The sequence below is a fragment of the Pseudorca crassidens genome, chromosome 19 (assembly GCF_039906515.1).
Source record: "Pseudorca crassidens isolate mPseCra1 chromosome 19, mPseCra1.hap1, whole genome shotgun sequence".
NCBI lineage: Eukaryota > Metazoa > Chordata > Mammalia > Artiodactyla > Delphinidae > Pseudorca > Pseudorca crassidens.
The window spans coordinates 24110624-24131275 of NC_090314.1; the positions used below are offsets into that span (position 1 = coordinate 24110624).

The 20652-nt window shown below is 67.9% G+C and overlaps 10 non-coding genes across 10 annotated transcripts; all 10 read right to left on the reverse strand.

The window, feature by feature from the left end:
• Nucleotides 1-1696: 1696 nt before the first annotated feature.
• Nucleotides 1697-1815, reverse strand: LOC137213948 (5S ribosomal RNA). The gene has a single exon (XR_010938566.1). It is a non-coding gene; the product is annotated as a 5S ribosomal RNA (ribosomal RNA).
• Nucleotides 1816-2752: 937 nt separating this feature from the next.
• On the reverse strand, nt 2753-2871 carry LOC137213949 (5S ribosomal RNA). Its single transcript, XR_010938567.1, has one exon. It is a non-coding gene; the product is annotated as a 5S ribosomal RNA (ribosomal RNA).
• Nucleotides 2872-5564: 2693 nt separating this feature from the next.
• On the reverse strand, nt 5565-5683 carry LOC137213951 (5S ribosomal RNA). The gene has a single exon (XR_010938569.1). It is a non-coding gene; the product is annotated as a 5S ribosomal RNA (ribosomal RNA).
• Nucleotides 5684-8376: 2693 nt separating this feature from the next.
• Nucleotides 8377-8495, reverse strand: LOC137213952 (5S ribosomal RNA). Its single transcript, XR_010938570.1, has one exon. It is a non-coding gene; the product is annotated as a 5S ribosomal RNA (ribosomal RNA).
• A 937-nt stretch (nt 8496-9432) lies between these two features.
• On the reverse strand, nt 9433-9551 carry LOC137213953 (5S ribosomal RNA). The gene has a single exon (XR_010938571.1). It is a non-coding gene; the product is annotated as a 5S ribosomal RNA (ribosomal RNA).
• A 2702-nt stretch (nt 9552-12253) lies between these two features.
• Nucleotides 12254-12372, reverse strand: LOC137213954 (5S ribosomal RNA). The gene has a single exon (XR_010938572.1). It is a non-coding gene; the product is annotated as a 5S ribosomal RNA (ribosomal RNA).
• Nucleotides 12373-13309: 937 nt separating this feature from the next.
• Nucleotides 13310-13428, reverse strand: LOC137213955 (5S ribosomal RNA). Its single transcript, XR_010938573.1, has one exon. It is a non-coding gene; the product is annotated as a 5S ribosomal RNA (ribosomal RNA).
• Nucleotides 13429-16130: 2702 nt separating this feature from the next.
• LOC137213956 (5S ribosomal RNA) lies at nt 16131-16249 on the reverse strand. Its single transcript, XR_010938574.1, has one exon. It is a non-coding gene; the product is annotated as a 5S ribosomal RNA (ribosomal RNA).
• Nucleotides 16250-17186: 937 nt separating this feature from the next.
• On the reverse strand, nt 17187-17305 carry LOC137213957 (5S ribosomal RNA). Its single transcript, XR_010938575.1, has one exon. It is a non-coding gene; the product is annotated as a 5S ribosomal RNA (ribosomal RNA).
• A 2702-nt stretch (nt 17306-20007) lies between these two features.
• On the reverse strand, nt 20008-20126 carry LOC137213958 (5S ribosomal RNA). Its single transcript, XR_010938576.1, has one exon. It is a non-coding gene; the product is annotated as a 5S ribosomal RNA (ribosomal RNA).
• Between the last annotated feature and the right edge of the window lie 526 nt (nt 20127-20652).

Here is a 20652-nt window from a genome sequence, read left to right on the forward strand (position 1 = left end):
CCCAGCTCAGCGCTGCTCCTCCGCCCCTCTCACCTCCTGCCCGACGTCCAGGCTACCGAGCACCCTCCACCCCCGCCCACCTTCATGCCACTCAGCCGGAACCCGGGAGGCAATGCCAACTACCAGGTGTGTATGACAGTCTGGTGCTGAAGCGGCAACCGCAGGAGGGCCAAGCGCGGGCCAACTCGCTGCTACCTTCCACCTCGGCCTCCAGGCCCTCTCTGCACGGGAGCCAGACTGGGAAAATGAACTTACCAGCAGCAAATGGGGGCAGGGGCAGGGGGCGGCAGGGCATGGAGAGAGGAATAAAGAGCTCCAGAGTCCAGGAAACATTGGTGGTCTGTGGCTTGGAAGCGCCACTCCTTCTGCCAGCCTGGGTCCCTGCGCTTGGCTTCCTGCAATAAGAAGCCAGTGTCCCCTTCTTGGCCTGAGGGTCCCTTTGGTTTAGTGGCCACAGTTCTGCCAGCAGGCCCCTCCTGGTCCTATACCATGCACTAAGTACATCTGCAGCTGCAGACTCCAAACCCCTGGTCTCTGGGCACCTCCTCTGTGTCTCAGCTGTCCCTGTCCACAGAGAGCCTCATACAAGACGTTGCTTCCAAACTGGGAGGTTCCACATCTGGGCAGGTCCAGCTCCAGGCCCAGTGAAGGGCATGAAGAAGGCTGAGGCTCTGGACTCCAGCCAGGCCTTCAGCAGGCCTCTGAGGCCAAGGTCTTCCTAGTCTCAAGAGGGGCCAAGAGACGCAATGTGTCATTTGAACAAGTGAGTCAGCGGGCGGTGAGCGAATGAGTGACCGCTCGAGGGGATGTATGCCGGCCACCGGGCCCTGTTTGACTGTCCAGGCTCAGCTTACCTGACCCTGGTTACCAGGGAATGCCACTCTGGGCCCTCCTTTTCATCCCCCTCCCTCACTGTGACCTCACCACCTGCCCCATTATGACCCAGTCTGGCTCCCAGTTAAAACTGGAGGGCAGAGGGCCCAGGCAGTCCTGGGACCAACGGCCATGGGTGAGCGAAACTACTACCGAGCCGAGCCGTTCACTGGCCCCATCCCCAGGAAATGCCAGGAGCAAGGATACTCAATTCTTCTGATCCCGGTCAGCTTCATCTTGCTCAACGTGGGGATCAACATGGTGACTATGGTCAGGGCAGGATCTGTGCAGCGCGGTTGGGGGAGCCCTGGGGTCTTGAAGGGGCTGAGGTGGGAGGGCTGCTGGGGTGTGACAGGACAAGGGTTGGATTTCAGGGCTCACCCTGCTCCCGGCCTCCCCCCTCCCCTTCTTCCCTCAACTCTGGAGGCATCTGAAGAGATTCTTGCGGGCACTTTTCAATCGTATTTTCCACAAAGGTGAGTGGGCGCCGGCGTGGGTTCAGGGGATGTGGGCCTGTCCCCTTTCTTCTATCCCTGCCTTGATTCTCAGCCCCTCAGGAACCCAGGCCCTGACCCATCTCGCCTTTCCCCACAGACAAGCAAGCCAGCTGTGTAGGCACCCATGGCATGTGCATGCGCTGCTCCGTGGATCCCAAGAACCTGTGCTCAAGAGTTTCTTCCCACTTCTGCCGTCGCCCAAGCTTCCTGCTCGGGCAGGTAAACCACCTTGACTACTGCCTGCAGCGGGGCTCGGCGGGGGCGGAGCCGGCGGCCCCCCCGCCGCGGGCGAGTAAAGGAGAAGGCGGGCGGAGCGGGAGGCAAAAAGCCTACAGCACCCGGTATTCCCAGGCGGTCTCCCATCCAAGTACTAACCAGGCCCGACCCTGCTTAGCTTCCGAGATCAGACGAGATCGGGCGCGTTCAGGGTGGTATGGCCGTAGACGGGGGCGGGGGCCGACGGCTGCCTCTTGAGGCCCAGTTTCGCTGGCGCTGGCGCCTTAACGCCAGCCTGGCGGCCGGCCCGCCCCGGCAGGGCCCCCTCGCCCGCCCAGGCAGGGGGAACGGAGGTCTCGGGTATCGGGCGGCGGCGGAGGGTTTGGCGACCACCTCCCAGCCCAGGGCGGCCGTGACCCAGCAAACCCTTCGGCGCTTGGCGCCCCGCCCAAGATCCCGCACGTCGCTCACAGGGACGTGGCCCCGGAGGCTTCAGGGCCCGGGGCCCGCGGTCCCTTGGGCATCGGTCCTGCCCGCCCACGCGGCGCTAGGCGCAGCCCGGCCGCAGCCCGAGCCGGCCCTCCTGCCCGACAGCAGCCGGCCCGAAGCCACCGGGAGCCACCATTGAGTCGCCACGGCCCCTCTGCCCCGGCAAGGCCACCCTTGCCCCCACACCCCCCGCCGAGCTCAGGACCCCGCCCCTGGTGGCCGGCAGGCCCGGGGAAGCGGCCCCTGCCCTCGATCCCGCTCCCGCACCCAACCGCGGTGACACGCCAGAGGGGCGGGGTGGTGGTGGGGCGGGGCTTTTGTCGGAGGGAGCTGTGGAGGGACACACAGGCACACAGGTGGCGGCGCCGGGGCTGGGCGCCGGTGGGGGCGGCCAGATGCAGGTCGAGGGGCTCGCGGGCCGAAAGGACGGCCACTGGGCCCGCGGCGGAGTCTGGGTCCGGGCCAGCCACCCCGGGAGCGTCTGGGGTGCGGCTGCCTTCCAGGGCCGCCTTCTGGCCGCCTGGCCGGCCGGGCCGGCGGGGAGCGCCCCCGCCGGCGCGCGCCGTGGTGGGAGGGGCCTGAGGAGGTGGGGCCTGCAGCGGGGCCCGGCGGGGGCGGAGCCGGCGGCCCCCGCCGCGGGCGAGTAAAGGAGAAGGCGGGCGGAGCGGGAGGCAAAAAGCCTACAGCACCCGGTATTCCCAGGCGGTCTCCCATCCAAGTACTAACCAGGCCCGACCCTGCTTAGCTTCCGAGATCAGACGAGATCGGGCGCGTTCAGGGTGGTATGGCCGTAGACGGGGGCGGGGGCCGACGGCTGCCTCTTGAGGCCCAGTTTCGCTGGCGCTGGCGCCTTAACGCCAGCCTGGCAGCCGGCCCGCCCCGACAGGGCCCCCTCGCCCGCCCAGGCAGGGGGAACGGAGGTCTCGGGTATCGGGCGGCGGCGGAGGGTTTGGCGACCACCTCCCAGCCCAGGGCGGCCGTGACCCAGCAAACCCTTCGGCGCTTGGCGCCCCGCCCAAGATCCCGCACGTCGCTCACAGGGACGTGGCCCCGGAGGCTTCAGGGCCCGGGGCCCGCGGTCCCTTGGGCATCGGCCCTGCCCGCCCACGCGGCGCTAGGCGCAGCCCGGCCGCAGCCCGGGCCGGCCCTCCTGCCCGACAGCAGCCGGCCCGAAGCCACCGGGAGCCACCATTGAGTCGCCACGGCCCCTCAGCCCCGGCAAGGCCACCCTTGCCCCCACACCCCCCGCCGAGCTCAGGACCCCGCCCCTGGTGGCCGGCAGGCCCGGGGAAGCGGCCCCTGCCCTCGATCCCGCTCCCGCACCCGGCCCCGGTGACACGCCACAGGGGCGGGGTGTGGGGGGGCTTTTGTCGGAGGGAGCTGTGGAGGGACACACCGGCACACAGGTGGCGGCGCCGGGGCTGGGCGCCGGTGGGGGCGGCCAGGTGCAGGTCGAGGGGCTCGCGGGCCGAAATGACGGCAACTGGGCCCATGGCGGAGTCTGGGTCTGGAGGGCTCTGAGCCTCCATCCGCTCTGGTGCCTCGGGTCTACCGGCCCGAAGCCTGGTAGCGCGACACCCCACCGGCCCACAGACGTAGCCTCCCCAGCTGTGCTCACAGCGAGTCCAACCGCAGCCTGCATCCCTCCACGGGACACTTGGATTACTCCCGCGATCCCCACGAGGTGCGGCACCCGCTGACCGAATGGGCTGAGATCCTGCCCTTGCGGCGCCCTGTGGCCACCTCCGCCTCCCTCACGGTACTGGCCGAGGCCTCGGACCAGCGGGCCCCGGCTCCCAGCTCAGCGCTGCTCCTCCGCCCCTCTCACCTCCTGCCCGACGTCCAGGCTACCGAGCACCCTCCACCCCCGCCCACCTTCATGCCACTCAGCCGGAACCCGGGAGGCAATGCCAACTACCAGGTGTATGACAGTCTGGTGCTGAAGCGGCAACCGCAGGAGGGCCAAGCGCGGGCCAACTCGCTGCTACCTTCCACCTCGGCCTCCAGGCCCTCTCTGCACGGGAGCCAGACTGGGAAAATGAACTTACCAGCAGCAAATGGGGGCAGGGGCAGGGGGCGGCAGGGCATGGAGACAGGAATAAAGAGCGCCAGAGTCCAGGAAACATTGGTGGTCTGTGGCTTGGAAGCGCCACTCCTTCTGCCAGCCTGGGTCCCTGCGCTTGGCTTCCTGCAATAAGAAGCCAGTGTCCCCTTCTTGGCCTGAGGGTCCCTTTGGTTTAGTGGCCACAGTTCTGCCAGCAGGCCCCTCCTGGTCCTATACCATGCACTAAGTACATCTGCAGCTGCAGACTCCAAACCCCTGGTCTCTGGGCACCTCCTCTGTGTCTCAGCTGTCCCTGTCCACAGAGAGCCTCATACAAGACGTTGCTTCCAAACTGGGAGATTCCACATCTGGGCAGGTCCAGCTCCAGGCCCAGTGAAGGGCATGAAGAAGGCTGAGGCTCTGGACTCCAGCCAGGCCTTCAGCAGGCCTCTGAGGCCGAGGTCTTCCTAGTCTCAAGAGGGGCCAAGAGACGCAATGTGTCATTTGAACAAGTGAGTCAGCGGGCGGTGAGCGAATGAATGACCGCTCGAGGGGATGTATGCCGGCCACCAGGCCCTGTTTGACTGTCCAGGCTCAGCTTACCTGACCCTGGTTACCAGGGAATGCCACTCTGGGCCCTCCTTTTCATCCCCCTCCCTCACTGTGACCTCACCACCTGCCCCATTATGACCCAGTCTGGCTCCCAGTTAAAACTGGAGGGCAGAGGGCCCAGGCAGTCCTGGGACCAACGGCCATGGGTGAGCGAAACTACTACCGAGCCGAGCCGTTCACTGGCCCCATCCCCAGGAAATGCCAGGAGCAAGGATACTCAATTCTTCTGATCCCGGTCAGCTTCATCTTGCTCAACGTGGGGATCAACATGGTGACTATGGTCAGGGCAGGATCTGTGCAGCGCGGTTGGGGGAGCCCTGGGGTCTTGAAGGGGCTGAGGTGGGAGGGCTGCTGGGGTGTGACAGGACAAGGGTTGGATTTCAGGGCTCACCCTGCTCCCGGCCTCCCCCCTCCCCTTCTTCCCTCAACTCTGGAGGCATCTGAAGAGATTCTTGCGGGCACTTTTCAATCGTATTTTCCACAAAGGTGAGTGGGCGCCGGCGTGGGTTCAGGAGATGTGGGCCTGTCCCCTTTCTTCTATCCCTGCCTTGATTCTCAGCCCCTCAGGAACCCAGGCCCTGACCCATCTCGCCTTTCCCCACAGACAAGCAAGCCAGCTGTGTAGGCACCCATCGCATGTGCATGCGCTGCTCCGTGGATCCCAAGAACCTGCGCTCAAGAGTTTCTTCCCACTTCTGCCATCGCCCAAGCTTCCTGCTCGGGCAGGTAAACCACCTTGACTACTGCCTGCAGCGGGGCTCGGCGGGGGCGGAGCCGGCGGCCCCCGCGCCGCGGGCGAGTAAAGGAGAAGGCGGGCGGAGCGGGAGGCAAAAAGCCTACAGCACCCGGTATTCCCAGGCGGTCTCCCATCCAAGTACTAACCAGGCCCGACCCTGCTTAGCTTCCGAGATCAGACGAGATCGGGCGCGTTCAGGGTGGTATGGCCGTAGACGGGGGCGGGGGCCGACGGCTGCCTCTTGAGGCCCAGTTTCGCTGGCGCTGGCGCCTTAACGCCAGCCTGGCGGCCGGCCCGCCCCGGCAGGGCCCCCTCGCCCGCCCAGGCAGGGGGAACGGAGGTCTCGGGTATCGGGCGGCGGCGGAGGGTTTGGCGACCACCTCCCAGCCCAGGGTGGCCGTGACCCAGCAAACCCTTCGGCGCTTGGCGCCCCGCCCAAGATCCCGCACGTCGCTCACAGGGACGTGGCCCCGGAGGCTTCAGGCCCCGGGGCCCGTGGTCCCTTGGGCATCGGTCCTGCCCGCCCACGCGGAGCTAGGCGCAGCCCGGCCGCAGCCCGGGCCGGCCCTCCTGCCTGACAGCAGCCGGCCCGAAGCCACCGGGAGCCACCATTGAGTCGCCACGGCCCCTCAGCCCCGGCAAGGCCACCCTTGCCCCCACACCCCCCGCCGAGCTCAGGACCCCGCCCCTGGTGGCCGGCAGGCCCGGGGAAGCGGCCCCTGCCCTCGATCCCGCTCCCGCACCCGGCCCCGGTGACACGCCACAGGGGCGGGGTGTGGGGGGGCTTTTGTCGGAGGGAGCTGTGGAGGGACACACCGGCACACAGGTGGCGGCGCCGGGGCTGGGCGCCGGTGGGGGCGGCCAGGTGCAGGTCGAGGGGCTCGCGGGCCGAAATGACGGCAACTGGGCCCATGGCGGAGTCTGGGTCTGGAGGGCTCTGAGCCTCCATCCGCTCTGGTGCCTCGGGTCTACCGGCCCGAAGCCTGGTAGCGCGACACCCCACCGGCCCACAGACGTAGCCTCCCCAGCTGTGCTCACAGCGAGTCCAACCGCAGCCTGCATCCCTCCACGGGACACTTGGATTACTCCCGCGATCCCCACGAGGTGCGGCACCCGCTGGCCGAATGGGCTGAGATCCTGCCCTTGCGGCGCCCTGTGGCCACCTCCGCCTCCCTCACGGTACTGGCCGAGGCCTCGGACCAGCGGGCCCCGGCTCCCAGCTCAGCGCTGCTCCTCCGCCCCTCTCACCTCCTGCCCGACGTCCAGGCTACCGAGCACCCTCCACCCCCGCCCACCTTCATGCCACTCAGCCGGAACCCGGGAGGCAATGCCAACTACCAGGTGTATCACAGTCTGGTGCTGAAGCGGCAACCGCAGGAGGGCCAAGCGCGGGCCAACTCGCTGCTACCTTCCACCTCGGCCTCCAGGCCCTCTCTGCACGGGAGCCAGACTGGGAAAATGAACTTACCAGCAGCAAATGGGGGCAGGGGCAGGGGGCGGCAGGGCATGGAGAGAGGAATAAAGAGCGCCAGAGTCCAGGAAACATTGGTGGTCTGTGGCTTGGAAGCGCCACTCCTTCTGCCAGCCTGGGTCCCTGCGCTTGGCTTCCTGCAATAAGAAGCCAGTGTCCCCTTCTTGGCCTGAGGGTCCCTTTGGTTTAGTGGCCACAGTTCTGCCAGCAGGCCCCTCCTGGTCCTATACCATGCACTAAGTACATCTGCAGCTGCAGACTCCAAACCCCTGGTCTCTGGGCACCTCCTCTGTGTCTCAGCTGTCCCTGTCCACAGAGAGCCTCATACAAGACGTTGCTTCCAAACTGGGAGATTCCACATCTGGGCAGGTCCAGCTCCAGGCCCAGTGAAGGGCATGAAGAAGGCTGAGGCTCTGGACTCCAGCCAGGCCTTCAGCAGGCCTCTGAGGCCGAGGTCTTCCTAGTCTCAAGAGGGGCCAAGAGACGCAATGTGTCATTTGAACAAGTGAGTCAGCGGGCGGTGAGCGAATGAATGACCGCTCGAGGGGATGTATGCCGGCCACCAGGCCCTGTTTGACTGTCCAGGCTCAGCTTACCTGACCCTGGTTACCAGGGAATGCCACTCTGGGCCCTCCTTTTCATCCCCCTCCCTCACTGTGACCTCACCACCTGCCCCATTATGACCCAGTCTGGCTCCCAGTTAAAACTGGAGGGCAGAGGGCCCAGGCAGTCCTGGGACCAACGGCCATGGGTGAGCGAAACTACTACCGAGCCGAGCCGTTCACTGGCCCCATCCCCAGGAAATGCCAGGAGCAAGGATACTCAATTCTTCTGATCCCGGTCAGCTTCATCTTGCTCAACGTGGGGATCAACATGGTGACTATGGTCAGGGCAGGATCTGTGCAGCGCGGTTGGGGGAGCCCTGGGGTCTTGAAGGGGCTGAGGTGGGAGGGCTGCTGGGGTGTGACAGGACAAGGGTTGGATTTCAGGGCTCACCCTGCTCCCGGCCTCCCCCCTCCCCTTCTTCCCTCAACTCTGGAGGCATCTGAAGAGATTCTTGCGGGCACTTTTCAATCGTATTTTCCACAAAGGTGAGTGGGCGCCGGCGTGGGTTCAGGAGATGTGGGCCTGTCCCCTTTCTTCTATCCCTGCCTTGATTCTCAGCCCCTCAGGAACCCAGGCCCTGACCCATCTCGCCTTTCCCCACAGACAAGCAAGCCAGCTGTGTAGGCACCCATCGCATGTGCATGCGCTGCTCCGTGGATCCCAAGAACCTGCGCTCAAGAGTTTCTTCCCACTTCTGCCATCGCCCAAACTTCCTGCTCGGGCAGGTAAACCACCTTGACTACTGCCTGCAGCGGGGCTCGGCGGGGGCGGAGCCGGCGGCCCCCCCGCCGCGGGCGAGTAAAGGAGAAGGCGGGCGGAGCGGGAGGCAAAAAGCCTACAGCACCCGGTATTCCCAGGCGGTCTCCCATCCAAGTACTAACCAGGCCCGACCCTGCTTAGCTTCCGAGATCAGACGAGATCGGGCGCGTTCAGGGTGGTATGGCCGTAGACGGGGGCGGGGGCCGACGGCTGCCTCTTGAGGCCCAGTTTCGCTGGCGCTGGCGCCTTAACGCCAGCCTGGCGGCCGGCCCGCCCCGGCAGGGCCCCCTCGCCCGCCCAGGCAGGGGGAACGGAGGTCTCGGGTATCGGGCGGCGGCGGAGGGTTTGGCGACCACCTCCCAGCCCAGGGTGGCCGTGACCCAGCAAACCCTTCGGCGCTTGGCGCCCCGCCCAAGATCCCGCACGTCGCTCACAGGGACGTGGCCCCGGAGGCTTCAGGCCCCGGGGCCCGTGGTCCCTTGGGCATCGGTCCTGCCCGCCCACGCGGAGCTAGGCGCAGCCCGGCCGCAGCCCGGGCCGGCCCTCCTGCCTGACAGCAGCCGGCCCGAAGCCACCGGGAGCCACCATTGAGTCGCCACGGCCCCTCAGCCCCGGCAAGGCCACCCTTGCCCCCACACCCCCCGCCGAGCTCAGGACCCCGCCCCTGGTGGCCGGCAGGCCCGGGGAAGCGGCCCCTGCCCTCGATCCCGCTCCAGCACCCAACCGCGGTGACACGCCAGAGGGGCGGGGTGGTGGTGGGGCGGGGCTTTTGTCGGAGGGAGCTGTGGAGGGACACACCGGCACACAGATGGCGGCGCCGGGGCTAGGCGCCGGTGGGGGCGGCCAGGTGCAGGTCGAGGGGCTCGCGGGCCGAAAGGACGGCCACTGGGCCCGCGGCGGAGTCTGGGTCTGGGCCAGCCACCCCGGGAGCGTCTGGGGTGCGGCTGCCTTCCAGGGCCGCCTTCTGGCCGCCTGGCCGGCCGGGCCGGCGGGGAGCGCCCCCGCCGGCGCGCGCCGTGGTGGGAGGGGCCTGAGGAGGTGGGTCCTGCAGCGGGGCCCGGCGGGGGCGGAGCCGGCGGCCCCCGCCGCGGGCGAGTAAAGGAGAAGGCGGGCGGAGCGGGAGGCAAAAAGCCTACAGCACCCGGTATTCCCAGGCGGTCTCCCATCCAAGTACTAACCAGGCCCGACCCTGCTTAGCTTCCGAGATCAGACGAGATCGGGCGCGTTCAGGGTGGTATGGCCGTAGACGGGGGCGGGGGGCCGCGGGCGGCCTCTTGAGGCCCAGTTTCGCTGGCGCTGGCGCCTTAACGCCAGCCTGGCGGCCGGCCCGCCCCGGCAGGGCCCCCTCGCCCGCCCAGGCAGGGGGAACGGAGGTCTCGGGTATCGGGCGGCGGCGGAGGGTTTGGCGACCACCTCCCAGCCCAGGGCGGCCGTGACCCAGCAAACCCTTCGGCGCTTGGCGCCCCGCCCAAGATCCCGCACGTCGCTCACAGGGACGTGGCCCCGGAGGCTTCAGGGCCCGGGGCCCGCGGTCCCTTGGGCATCGGTCCTGCCCGCCCACGCGGCGCTAGGCGCAGCCCGGCCGCAGCCCGGGCCGGCCCTCCTGCCCGACAGCAGCCGGCCCGAAGCCACCGGGAGCCACCATTGAGTCGCCACGGCCCCTCTGCCCCGGCAAGGCCACCCTTGCCCCCACACCCCCCGCCGAGCTCAGGACCCCGCCCCTGGTGGCCGGCAGGCCCGGGGAAGCGGCCCCTGCCCTCGATCCCGCTCCCGCACCCAACCGCGGTGACACGCCAGAGGGGCGGGGTGGTGGTGGGGCGGGGCTTTTGTCGGAGGGAGCTGTGGAGGGACACACAGGCACACAGGTGGCGGCGCCGGGGCTGGGCGCCGGTGGGGGCGGCCAGGTGCAGGTCGAGGGGCTCGCGGGCCAAAAGGACAGCAACTGGGCCCATGGCGGAGTCTGGGTCTGGAGGGCTCTGAGCCTCCATCCGCTCTGGTGCCTCGGGTCTACCGGCCCGACGCCTGGTAGCGCGACACCCCACCGGCCCACAGACGTAGCCTCCCCAGCTGTGCTCACAGCGAGTCCAACCGCAGCCTGCATCCCTCCACGGGACACTTGGATTACTCCCGCGATCCCCACGAGGTGCGGCACCCGCTGGCCGAATGGGCTGAGATCCTGCCCTTGCGGCGCCCTGTGGCCACCTCCGCCTCCCTCACGGTACTGGCCGAGGCCTCGGACCAGCGGGCCCCGGCTCCCAGCTCAGCGCTGCTCCTCCGCCCCTCTCACCTCCTGCCCGACGTCCAGGCTACCGAGCACCCTCCACCCCCGCCCACCTTCATGCCACTCAGCCGGAACCCGGGAGGCAATGCCAACTACCAGGTGTGTATGACAGTCTGGTGCTGAAGCGGCAACCGCAGGAGGGCCAAGCGCGGGCCAACTCGCTGCTACCTTCCACCTCGGCCTCCAGGCCCTCTCTGCACGGGAGCCAGACTGGGAAAATGAACTTACCAGCAGCAAATGGGGGCAGGGGCAGGGGGCGGCAGGGCATGGAGAGAGGAATAAAGAGCTCCAGAGTCCAGGAAACATTGGTGGTCTGTGGCTTGGAAGCGCCACTCCTTCTGCCAGCCTGGGTCCCTGCGCTTGGCTTCCTGCAATAAGAAGCCAGTGTCCCCTTCTTGGCCTGAGGGTCCCTTTGGTTTAGTGGCCACAGTTCTGCCAGCAGGCCCCTCCTGGTCCTATACCATGCACTAAGTACATCTGCAGCTGCAGACTCCAAACCCCTGGTCTCTGGGCACCTCCTCTGTGTCTCAGCTGTCCCTGTCCACAGAGAGCCTCATACAAGACGTTGCTTCCAAACTGGGAGGTTCCACATCTGGGCAGGTCCAGCTCCAGGCCCAGTGAAGGGCATGAAGAAGGCTGAGGCTCTGGACTCCAGCCAGGCCTTCAGCAGGCCTCTGAGGCCAAGGTCTTCCTAGTCTCAAGAGGGGCCAAGAGACGCAATGTGTCATTTGAACAAGTGAGTCAGCGGGCGGTGAGCGAATGAGTGACCGCTCGAGGGGATGTATGCCGGCCACCGGGCCCTGTTTGACTGTCCAGGCTCAGCTTACCTGACCCTGGTTACCAGGGAATGCCACTCTGGGCCCTCCTTTTCATCCCCCTCCCTCACTGTGACCTCACCACCTGCCCCATTATGACCCAGTCTGGCTCCCAGTTAAAACTGGAGGGCAGAGGGCCCAGGCAGTCCTGGGACCAACGGCCATGGGTGAGCGAAACTACTACCGAGCCGAGCCGTTCACTGGCCCCATCCCCAGGAAATGCCAGGAGCAAGGATACTCAATTCTTCTGATCCCGGTCAGCTTCATCTTGCTCAACGTGGGGATCAACATGGTGACTATGGTCAGGGCAGGATCTGTGCAGCGCGGTTGGGGGAGCCCTGGGGTCTTGAAGGGGCTGAGGTGGGAGGGCTGCTGGGGTGTGACAGGACAAGGGTTGGATTTCAGGGCTCACCCTGCTCCCGGCCTCCCCCCTCCCCTTCTTCCCTCAACTCTGGAGGCATCTGAAGAGATTCTTGCGGGCACTTTTCAATCGTATTTTCCACAAAGGTGAGTGGGCGCCGGCGTGGGTTCAGGGGATGTGGGCCTGTCCCCTTTCTTCTATCCCTGCCTTGATTCTCAGCCCCTCAGGAACCCAGGCCCTGACCCATCTCGCCTTTCCCCACAGACAAGCAAGCCAGCTGTGTAGGCACCCATGGCATGTGCATGCGCTGCTCCGTGGATCCCAAGAACCTGCGCTCAAGAGTTTCTTCCCACTTCTGCCGTCGCCCAAGCTTCCTGCTCGGGCAGGTAAACCACCTTGACTACTGCCTGCAGCGGGGCTCGGCGGGGGCGGAGCCGGCGGCCCCCCCGCCGCGGGCGAGTAAAGGAGAAGGCGGGCGGAGGGGGAGGCAAAAAGCCTACAGCACCCGGTATTCCCAGGCGGTCTCCCATCCAAGTACTAACCAGGCCCGACCCTGCTTAGCTTCCGAGATCAGACGAGATCGGGCGCGTTCAGGGTGGTATGGCCGTAGACGGGGGCGGGGGCCGACGGCTGCCTCTTGAGGCCCAGTTTCGCTGGCGCTGGCGCCTTAACGCCAGCCTGGCGGCCGGCCCGCCCCGGCAGGGCCCCCTCGCCCGCCCAGGCAGGGGGAACGGAGGTCTCGGGTATCGGGCGGCGGCGGAGGGTTTGGCGACCACCTCCCAGCCCAGGGCGGCCGTGACCCAGCAAACCCTTCGGCGCTTGGCGCCCCGCCCAAGATCCCGCACGTCGCTCACAGGGACGTGGCCCCGGAGGCTTCAGGCCCCGGCGCCCGTGGTCCCTTGGGCATCGGTCCTGCCCGCCCACGCGGAGCTAGGCGCAGCCCGGCCGCAGCCCGGGCCGGCCCTCCTGACTGACAGCAGCCGGCCCGAAGCCACCGGGAGCCACCATTGAGTCGCCACGGCCCCTCAGCCCCGGCAAGGCCACCCTTGCCCCCACACCCCCCGCCGAGCTCAGGACCCCGCCCCTGGTGGCCGGCAGGCCCGGGGAAGCGGCCCCTGCCCTCGATCCCGCTCCAGCACCCAACCGCGGTGACACGCCAGAGGGGCGGAGTGGTGGTGGGGCGGGGCTTTTGTCGGAGGGAGCTGTGGAGGGACACACCGGCACACAGATGGCGGCGCCGGGGCTAGGCGCCGGTGGGGGCGGCCAGGTGCAGGTCGAGGGGCTCGCGGGCCGAAAGGACGGCCACTGGGCCCGCGGCGGAGTCTGGGTCTGGGCCAGCCACCCCGGGAGCGTCTGGGGTGCGGCTGCCTTCCAGGGCCGCCTTCTGGCCGCCTGGCCGGCCGGGCCGGCGGGGAGCGCCCCCGCCGGCGCGCGCCGTGGTGGGAGGGGCCTGAGGAGGTGGGTCCTGCAGCGGGGCCCGGCGGGGGCGGAGCCGGCGGCCCCCGCCGCGGGCGAGTAAAGGAGAAGGCGGGCGGAGCGGGAGGCAAAAAGCCTACAGCACCCGGTATTCCCAGGCGGTCTCCCATCCAAGTACTAACCAGGCCCGACCCTGCTTAGCTTCCGAGATCAGACGAGATCGGGCGCGTTCAGGGTGGTATGGCCGTAGACGGGGGCGGGGGGCCGCGGGCGGCCTCTTGAGGCCCAGTTTCGCTGGCGCTGGCGCCTTAACGCCAGCCTGGCGGCCGGCCCGCCCCGGCAGGGCCCCCTCGCCCGCCCAGGCAGGGGGAACGGAGGTCTCGGGTATCGGGCGGCGGCGGAGGGTTTGGCGACCACCTCCCAGCCCAGGGCGGCCGTGACCCAGCAAACCCTTCGGCGCTTGGCGCCCCGCCCAAGATCCCGCACGTCGCTCACAGGGACGTGGCCCCGGAGGCTTCAGGGCCCGGGGCCCGCGGTCCCTTGGGCATCGGTCCTGCCCGCCCACGCGGCGCTAGGCGCAGCCCGGCCGCAGCCCGGGCCGGCCCTCCTGCCCGACAGCAGCCGGCCCGAAGCCACCGGGAGCCACCATTGAGTCGCCACGGCCCCTCTGCCCCGGCAAGGCCACCCTTGCCCCCACACCCCCCGCCGAGCTCAGGACCCCGCCCCTGGTGGCCGGCAGGCCCGGGGAAGCGGCCCCTGCCCTCGATCCCGCTCCCGCACCCAACCGCGGTGACACGCCAGAGGGGCGGGGTGGTGGTGGGGCGGGGCTTTTGTCGGAGGGAGCTGTGGAGGGACACACAGGCACACAGGTGGCGGCGCCGGGGCTGGGCGCCGGTGGGGGCGGCCAGGTGCAGGTCGAGGGGCTCGCGGGCCAAAAGGACAGCAACTGGGCCCATGGCGGAGTCTGGGTCTGGAGGGCTCTGAGCCTCCATCCGCTCTGGTGCCTCGGGTCTACCGGCCCGACGCCTGGTAGCGCGACACCCCACCGGCCCACAGACGTAGCCTCCCCAGCTGTGCTCACAGCGAGTCCAACCGCAGCCTGCATCCCTCCACGGGACACTTGGATTACTCCCGCGATCCCCACGAGGTGCGGCACCCGCTGGCCGAATGGGCTGAGATCCTGCCCTTGCGGCGCCCTGTGGCCACCTCCGCCTCCCTCACGGTACTGGCCGAGGCCTCGGACCAGCGGGCCCCGGCTCCCAGCTCAGCGCTGCTCCTCCGCCCCTCTCACCTCCTGCCCGACGTCCAGGCTACCGAGCACCCTCCACCCCCGCCCACCTTCATGCCACTCAGCCGGAACCCGGGAGGCAATGCCAACTACCAGGTGTGTATGACAGTCTGGTGCTGAAGCGGCAACCGCAGGAGGGCCAAGCGCGGGCCAACTCGCTGCTACCTTCCACCTCGGCCTCCAGGCCCTCTCTGCACGGGAGCCAGACTGGGAAAATGAACTTACCAGCAGCAAATGGGGGCAGGGGCAGGGGGCGGCAGGGCATGGAGAGAGGAATAAAGAGCTCCAGAGTCCAGGAAACATTGGTGGTCTGTGGCTTGGAAGCGCCACTCCTTCTGCCAGCCTGGGTCCCTGCGCTTGGCTTCCTGCAATAAGAAGCCAGTGTCCCCTTCTTGGCCTGAGGGTCCCTTTGGTTTAGTGGCCACAGTTCTGCCAGCAGGCCCCTCCTGGTCCTATACCATGCACTAAGTACATCTGCAGCTGCAGACTCCAAACCCCTGGTCTCTGGGCACCTCCTCTGTGTCTCAGCTGTCCCTGTCCACAGAGAGCCTCATACAAGACGTTGCTTCCAAACTGGGAGGTTCCACATCTGGGCAGGTCCAGCTCCAGGCCCAGTGAAGGGCATGAAGAAGGCTGAGGCTCTGGACTCCAGCCAGGCCTTCAGCAGGCCTCTGAGGCCAAGGTCTTCCTAGTCTCAAGAGGGGCCAAGAGACGCAATGTGTCATTTGAACAAGTGAGTCAGCGGGCAGTGAGCGAATGAGTGACCGCTCGAGGGGATGTATGCCGGCCACCGGGCCCTGTTTGACTGTCCAGGCTCAGCTTACCTGACCCTGGTTACCAGGGAATGCCACTCTGGGCCCTCCTTTTCATCCCCCTCCCTCACTGTGACCTCACCACCTGCCCCATTATGACCCAGTCTGGCTCCCAGTTAAAACTGGAGGGCAGAGGGCCCAGGCAGTCCTGGGACCAACGGCCATGGGTGAGCGAAACTACTACCGAGCCGAGCCGTTCACTGGCCCCATCCCCAGGAAATGCCAGGAGCAAGGATACTCAATTCTTCTGATCCCGGTCAGCTTCATCTTGCTCAACGTGGGGATCAACATGGTGACTATGGTCAGGGCAGGATCTGTGCAGCGCGGTTGGGGGAGCCCTGGGGTCTTGAAGGGGCTGAGGTGGGAGGGCTGCTGGGGTGTGACAGGACAAGGGTTGGATTTCAGGGCTCACCCTGCTCCCGGCCTCCCCCCTCCCCTTCTTCCCTCAACTCTGGAGGCATCTGAAGAGATTCTTGCGGGCACTTTTCAAGCGTATTTTCCACAAAGGTGAGTGGGCGCCGGCGTGGGTTCAGGGGATGTGGGCCTGTCCCCTTTCTTCTATCCCTGCCTTGATTCTCAGCCCCTCAGGAACCCAGGCCCTGACCCATCTCGCCTTTCCCCACAGACAAGCAAGCCAGCTGTGTAGGCACCCATGGCATGTGCATGCGCTGCTCCGTGGATCCCAAGAACCTGTGCTCAAGAGTTTCTTCCCACTTCTGCCGTCGCCCAAGCTTCCTGCTCGGGCAGGTAAACCACCTTGACTACTGCCTGCAGCGGGGCTCGGCGGGGGCGGAGCCGGCGGCCCCCCCGCCGCGGGCGAGTAAAGGAGAAGGCGGGCGGAGGGGGAGGCAAAAAGCCTACAGCACCCGGTATTCCCAGGCGGTCTCCCATCCAAGTACTAACCAGGCCCGACCCTGCTTAGCTTCCGAGATCAGACGAGATCGGGCGCGTTCAGGGTGGTATGGCCGTAGACGGGGGCGGGGGCCGACGGCTGCCTCTTGAGGCCCAGTTTCGCTGGCGCTGGCGCCTTAACGCCAGCCTGGCGGCCGGCCCGCCCCGGCAGGGCCCCCTCGCCCGCCCAGGCAGGGGGAACGGAGGTCTCGGGTATCGGGCGGCGGCGGAGGGTTTGGCGACCACCTCCCAGCCCAGGGCGGCCGTGACCCAGCAAACCCTTCGGCGCTTGGCGCCCCGCCCAAGATCCCGCACGTCGCTCACAGGGACGTGGCCCCGGAGGCTTCAGGCCCCGGCGCCCGTGGTCCCTTGGGCATCGGTCCTGCCCGCCCACGCGGAGCTAGGCGCAGCCCGGCCGCAGCCCGGGCCGGCCCTCCTGACTGACAGCAGCCGGCCCGAAGCCACCGGGAGCCACCATTGAGTCGCCACGGCCCCTCAGCCCCGGCAAGGCCACCCTTGCCCCCACACCCCCCGCCGAGCTCAGGACCCCGCCCCTGGTGGCCGGCAGGCCCGGGGAAGCGGCCCCTGCCCTCGATCCCGCTCCAGCACCCAACCGCGGTGACACGCCAGAGGGGCGGGGTGGTGGTGGGGCGGGGCTTTTGTCGGAGGGAGCTGTGGAGGGACACACCGGCACACAGATGGCGGCGCCGGGGCTAGGCGCCGGTGGGGGCGGCCAGGTGCAGGTCGAGGGGCTCGCGGGCCGAAAGGACGGCCACTGGGCCCGCGGCGGAGTCTGGGTCTGGGCCAGCCACCCCGGGAGCGTCTGGGGTGCGGCTGCCTTCCAGGGCCGCCTTCTGGCCGCCTGGCCGGCCGGGCCGGCGGGGAGCGCCCCCGCCGGCGCGCGCCGTGGTGGGAGGGGCCTGAGGAGGTGGGTCCTGCAGCGGGGCCCGGCGGGGGCGGAGCCGGCGGCCCCCGCCGCGGGCGAGTAAAGGAGAAGGCGGGCGGAGCGGGAGGCAAAAAGCCTACAGCACCCGGTATTCCCAGGCGGTCTCCCATCCAAGTACTAACCAGGCCCGACCCTGCTTAGCTTCCGAGATCAGACGAGATCGGGCGCGTTCAGGGTGGTATGGCCGTAGACGGGGGCGGGGGGCCGCGGGCGGCCTCTTGAGGCCCAGTTTCGCTGGCGCTGGCGCCTTAACGCCAGCCTGGCGGCCGGCCCGCCCCGGCAGGGCCCCCTCGCCCGCCCAGGCAGGGGGAACGGAGGTCTCGGGTATCGGGCGGCGGCGGAGGGTTTGGCGACCACCTCCCAGCCCAGGGCGGCCGTGACCCAGCAAACCCTTCGGCGCTTGGCGCCCCGCCCAAGATCCCGCACGTCGCTCACAGGGACGTGGCCCCGGAGGCTTCAGGGCCCGGGGCCCGCGGTCCCTTGGGCATCGGTCCTGCCCGCCCACGCGGCGCTAGGCGCAGCCCGGCCGCAGCCCGGGCCGGCCCTCCTGCCCGACAGCAGCCGGCCCGAAGCCACCGGGAGCCACCATTGAGTCGCCACGGCCCCTCTGCCCCGGCAAGGCCACCCTTGCCCCCACACCCCCCGCCGAGCTCAGGACCCCGCCCCTGGTGGCCGGCAGGCCCGGGGAAGCGGCCCCTGCCCTCGATCCCGCTCCCGCACCCAACCGCGGTGACACGCCAGAGGGGCGGGGTGGTGGTGGGGCGGGGCTTTTGTCGGAGGGAGCTGTGGAGGGACACACAGGCACACAGGTGGCGGCGCCGGGGCTGGGCGCCGGTGGGGGCGGCCAGGTGCAGGTCGAGGGGCTCGCGGGCCAAAAGGACAGCAACTGGGCCCATGGCGGAGTCTGGGTCTGGAGGGCTCTGAGCCTCCATCCGCTCTGGTGCCTCGGGTCTACCGGCCCGACGCCTGGTAGCGCGACACCCCACCGGCCCACAGACGTAGCCTCCCCAGCTGTGCTCACAGCGAGTCCAACCGCAGCCTGCATCCCTCCACGGGACACTTGGATTACTCCCGCGATCCCCACGAGGTGCGGCACCCGCTGGCCGAATGGGCTGAGATCCTGCCCTTGCGGCGCCCTGTGGCCACCTCCGCCTCCCTCACGGTACTGGCCGAGGCCTCGGACCAGCGGGCCCCGGCTCCCAGCTCAGCGCTGCTCCTCCGCCCCTCTCACCTCCTGCCCGACGTCCAGGCTACCGAGCACCCTCCACCCCCGCCCACCTTCATGCCACTCAGCCGGAACCCGGGAGGCAATGCCAACTACCAGGTGTGTATGACAGTCTGGTGCTGAAGCGGCAACCGCAGGAGGGCCAAGCGCGGGCCAACTCGCTGCTACCTTCCACCTCGGCCTCCAGGCCCTCTCTGCACGGGAGCCAGACTGGGAAAATGAACTTACCAGCAGCAAATGGGGGCAGGGGCAGGGGGCGGCAGGGCATGGAGAGAGGAATAAAGAGCTCCAGAGTCCAGGAAACATTGGTGGTCTGTGGCTTGGAAGCGCCACTCCTTCTGCCAGCCTGGGTCCCTGCGCTTGGCTTCCTGCAATAAGAAGCCAGTGTCCCCTTCTTGGCCTGAGGGTCCCTTTGGTTTAGTGGCCACAGTTCTGCCAGCAGGCCCCTCCTGGTCCTATACCATGCACTAAGTACATCTGCAGCTGCAGACTCCAAACCCCTGGTCTCTGGGCACCTCCTCTGTGTCTCAGCTGTCCCTGTCCACAGAGAGCCTCATACAAGACGTTGCTTCCAAACTGGGAGGTTCCACATCTGGGCAGGTCCAGCTCCAGGCCCAGTGAAGGGCATGAAGAAGGCTGAGGCTCTGGACTCCAGCCAGGCCTTCAGCAGGCCTCTGAGGCCAAGGTCTTCCTAGTCTCAAGAGGGGCCAAGAGACGCAATGTGTCATTTGAACAAGTGAGTCAGCGGGCGGTGAGCGAATGAGTGACCGCTCGAGGGGATGTATGCCGGCCACCGGGCCCTGTTTGACTGTCCAGGCTCAGCTTACCTGACCCTGGTTACCAGGGAATGCCACTCTGGGCCCTCCTTTTCATCCCCCTCCCTCACTGTGACCTCACCACCTGCCCCATTATGACCCAGTCTGGCTCCCAGTTAAAACTGGAGGGCAGAGGGCCCAGGCAGTCCTGGGACCAACGGCCATGGGTGAGCGAAACTACTACCGAGCCGAGCCGTTCACTGGCCCCATCCCCAGGAAATGCCAGGAGCAAGGATACTCAATTCTTCTGATCCCGGTCAGCTTCATCTTGCTCAACGTGGGGATCAACATGGTGACTATGGTCAGGGCAGGATCTGTGCAGCGCGGTTGGGGGAGCCCTGGGGTCTTGAAGGGGCTGAGGTGGGAGGGCTGCTGGGGTGTGACAGGACAAGGGTTGGATTTCAGGGCTCACCCTGCTCCCGGCCTCCCCCCTCCCCTTCTTCCCTCAACTCTGGAGGCATCTGAAGAGATTCTTGCGGGCACTTTTCAATCGTATTTTCCACAAAGGTGAGTGGGCGCCGGCGTGGGTTCAGGGGATGTGGGCCTGTCCCCTTTCTTCTATCCCTGCCTTGATTCTCAGCCCCTCAGGAACCCAGGCCCTGACCCATCTCGCCTTTCCCCACAGACAAGCAAGCCAGCTGTGTAGGCACCCATGGCATGTGCATGCGCTGCTCCGTGGATCCCAAGAACCTGTGCTCAAGAGTTTCTTCCCACTTCTGCCGTCGCCCAAGCTTCCTGCTCGGGCAGGTAAACCACCTTGACTACTGCCTGCAGCGGGGCTCGGCGGGGGCGGAGCCGGCGGCCCCCCCGCCGCGGGCGAGTAAAGGAGAAGGCGGGCGGAGCGGGAGGCAAAAAGCCTACAGCACCCGGTATTCCCAGGCGGTCTCCCATCCAAGTACTAACCAGGCCCGACCCTGCTTAGCTTCCGAGATCAGACGAGATCGGGCGCGTTCAGGGTGGTATGGCCGTAGACGGGGGCGGGGGCCGACGGCTGCCTCTTGAGGCCCAGTTTCGCTGGCGCTGGCGCCTTAACGCCAGCCTGGCGGCCGGCCCGCCCCGGCAGGGCCCCCTCGCCCGCCCAGGCAGGGGGAACGGAGGTCTCGGGTATCGGGCGGCGGCGGAGGGTTTGGCGACCACCTCCCAGCCCAGGGCGGCCGTGACCCAGCAAACCCTTCGGCGCTTGGCGCCCCGCCCAAGATCCCGCACGTCGCTCACAGGGACGTGGCCCCGGAGGCTTCAAGCCCCGGCGCCCGTGGTCCCTTGGGCATCGGTCCTGCCCGCCCACGCGGAGCTAGGCGCAGCCCGGCCGCAGCCCGGGCCGGCCCTCCTGCCTGACAGCAGCCGGCCCGAAGCCACCGGGAGCCACCATTGAGTCGCCACGGCCCCTCAGCCCCGGCAAGGCCACCCTTGCCCCCACACCCCCCGCCGAGCTCAGGACCCCGCCCCTGGTGGCCGGCAGGCCCGGGGAAGCGGCCCCTGCCCTCGATCCCGCTCCAGCA